Source organism: Cryptomeria japonica, chromosome 10 (assembly GCF_030272615.1).
Source record: "Cryptomeria japonica chromosome 10, Sugi_1.0, whole genome shotgun sequence".
Lineage (NCBI taxonomy): Eukaryota > Viridiplantae > Streptophyta > Pinopsida > Cupressales > Cupressaceae > Cryptomeria > Cryptomeria japonica.
In genome coordinates, this window is record NC_081414.1 from 293368164 (window position 1) to 293372081 (window position 3918).

The window sequence follows — 3918 nt, forward strand, 5'->3', positions numbered from 1 at the left end:
CATACTTACTTGTGCCTTTTGAGGCAACATTCTTGTGTTTGTGTGCTTGCTTTGTTTTCTTGTCAAAGAAAAATCAGAAAATCCAATTCCAAAAACACAAACGTTTTCAAGAACAAAATATCAAAACCAAGAGCAACAACAAAAAGTGTTGAATTATATGACAATTCTTCACATCTTGAGAAAGCAGAACCTTCATCAACACATCAACTTGAAGAAAATACCATTGAGCTCAAAGACTCTTATCAAAAGGAGGAAATTCTTCTATCTTAATAGAAAAGTCTTTGTCTCTCATAGAACCTTCCTACGTTGCATGTGTCTATATCTTCAAGGGAAATCAAACGAATTTGATCAAGAGTCATTAAACTGCAGAGCTTTTATGCAATATCGAGCTTTGAGTTATCATAAGAACAAAGGAGGCAAAATCAATCCTGACTTCTTTCTCGATATTTGCATCACATATAACGTAGCTCGAGAAGAACCACCCACTCCCGAAAGAGAAGAGGAAGAATTTGTTCCTTTTGTAACACAAAGTTTCTATTGAAGTTGAACATCTCATCCATTATCATATTCATATCTCATCAACTCCATTCCTACTCTCAAAACATCAAAAGGTTTTTGTGCTAAGTTTTATTTCGATATTGCTTGAATCAAACACAAACACATCACTTTTTAGAGTGTCTCTACATATAGGATAAACTCATCCTAAGTGACATTTCTATGCAGGTTAAAACTAGTCTATGAGTGCATCCTCTCATTACTAGGTAGTTGAGTCTATAATACATCTCAGATTTCTCTAAACCTTATCACATCAAACTTTGTCAATCAAACACAACAAGCAATTCAAGAAAAGAACTTTGGTACCATCTACCTTTAGTACTAGAGATTCATATGCAAAACACTTCACCAAATATCAATCTTTCATTTCATCACCAACTCATCATCATTTTCATCAAACTTCAACAAAAAATTGTAAATAAAATGGCACATACCAGATCAAGATCTAGACAACAAGAAATTGAAGAGGAAGAGGAGGAAAATCTTAATGAATTCCAAGAAACCCTTGGAGGGAATGCAAATGATGAAAATCCAAGTACTCCTACTCCTGCAACAATAGAAAGAGCACAACACAACCCTCTCTTTAATAGACTTTTTGATGAAATACTTAGAAGCAATGTCGATGCTCACTTTTTAAGACTTGCTCAAGAGGGAGCTAAACTACCCTCTGACTTTGATGTTGCACAACTAAGACAAGCATCAGAAAGCCGAAGTTGTAATGAGGATGAAAGAGGTCAAGATCACATCAAATACAACCTTCATCAAGGTAATCCCCCACCCCCTCCTCCTCCAAATGAAATAGACATGTTGCGGAAACAAGTTGAGAATCTCGCCCAACAACTTCATAGTGGTGTAAAAACCAATCAATTTTCACTCAATGACATTTGTCCCTATCCCTTTGATAGGAATCTTCATATGCCACCTTTTCCATGAGGGTTTGAAACACCCAAGTTCGAAAAGTATAGAGGAAAATGAGATCCTCATGATCATGTTAGAGAATTCCATTCAGCTTGCCTCGAAGTGGCATACGAGGACACATACCTAATGCGACTTTTTCCCCAGAGCTTGGGAGGAACAACCACATCATGGTTTTCCCGATTACCAGGTGGCATTAGGACATTTGAAGAACTCATCCAAAAATTCTTGGCACATTACTCACACAACATTGAACGTGATATCACAATGGCTGATCTATGTAACACTAAACAAAAACCAAGTGAGCTATTTTCAGTCTTTTTACAACGATGGTGTCAAATGTCTAGCAAACATTCTCTTCAGTTACCTAAACAAGAACTAGTGGAAATATTTATTTCCAATTTAAATAACGAAATGGAATTTCACCTAGACATAAAAGACACAGACTCTTTCAATGACATGATCACCAAAGGCTTAAAATGTGAGCGGGCTCTCATAAAAAAAGGGCTTATCAAGATATATAATGAGCCAAATGATGGCCCTCACCCACGCTTCAATAGTGACAAGCCTAACTTCTGGAACAAAAACAAAAATGTCGTCAATGACGGGGTTGTGGATGCAAGAACTATCAAAAATGCACAACTTGTGGTTCGATTTGCAGGACAGAACCCCCCACCCAAGAATAACACGGTTGCTCCTCCAAATCAAGGCTGCAAAACATCTCAAGAGGAACCCAGACAACGCCAACAAAATTTTAAACCAAAACGAACATACACTCCCTTCGGAGAACCCATCAAAATAGTGTTATGTTAGTTAGTTTCTCAAAATCTAGTGACCTTACCCAAAACATCAATTTATGAACCTCAAGTCAAACCTTCATGGTGGAGGGATACTGAACATTGTGACTTCCATCAAGGGAAAGGACATAAGACAAGCAATTGTCACAGATTGAAAGATCTTATTCAGGATCTTATTGACCAGGGTGAAATTGAAATCGAAGGACATGACCCAAAAATAACAAACAATGGTCATCTTATGTTCAAAAATCCACTTCCATCACAAGATCAAAGGGGTCCTTCCACTTCAGGGAGAAACACAGATACCACCGATTATACGCAAGCCACGTATAATTACACTGTGAATCACCTATATGATGCTAGTGAACAAGTTGCAACTATTACCATCAAAAATCTCAGCTCCACTTGCAATGTTGTTATAGGTCACAGCAAGATTACCATAAAAGCAGCTCCACAAGGCACCCCATCTATCCCAAAGCAATATAATCTTGTGGAATAGTTAGACAAAACGCCCGCATTGATATCTATCTTAGAGTTATTGCACCTATCTCCATCCCATAAAACAATCTTGGATCAAGCTCTCCAAGAGGCGTCAATCCCTGCAAACCTAAATATAGATCAGTTCCAAGCCATGGTTGGAAATCTCAGGTCATCACCTTGTCTCACTTTCTCTAAAAATGACAACACATCCTTCCAGCAACCTCATAATGCCTCACTCCACATTGAAGGGTTTATTAACCAACATAGGATCAAGCGAGTCTTGATCGACAATGGAGTAGGCTTGAATATTTGTACAATTGGTCACAACATTAGGATATGCAATTGAATCAGTGGATCCCTGCAAGAAGATAACAATCAAATCCTATGATGATGCAAAGCGTTCATCCAAATGAGCTGTTGTGCTACCAATCTGTCTAGGCCCTATGGTGAAACACATCATTTGTCAAGTTCTGAACCTTCCTCTACCATACAATTTGTTGTTAGGAAGACCTTGGATAGAGGCCATGCAAGCCATTCCATCCACCTACCATCAGTGTATCAGTTTCCCTCATAATGGTGTGGAAATTACAATCCTAGGAGATCCAAACCCCTTTGCATATTATCATAATATCAGTCATCAACTAGAGATTACCGTTCCCAACAATAGAGAAGCCATCTCATCCACATCATACATAAATCTAGCCTCTCTTTCCAGTTCAAACACCACTATACCCAAGCAAGAGAAGCTCAAGATGAAAATAGTAGAGGAGGGTCCAGGGGAATAAAATCTCAGCCAACTCTTTTGTGTTGGACAAATGCCTACTTCTTCTAGAACTCATGGTAAACCTCAACGGTTACTTCAACAACCACTAATCAAGCTAGCATGTACTTTGATGCCTTTCATCCTTGGAAAGAGTCAAGAAGAAGAAACCAGAGATGAGGACTTAGCAAAATGGATATATAAAGATCCTATCACCACAGAAATCCCACAAGCTAAGCTTCCAATAGATCAATATGGAAAAGGCCTTCTCATTATGCAAAGAATGGGTTATGATGGTCAAAGTGCTTTGGGACCTTGCAAGCAAGGAAGACATGAACCACTACAGCTGGAATTAAAGCCCAAAGATAACACTGGCCTAGGCTTTCAAAAGGAGATTCTTCCTAAGCTCAG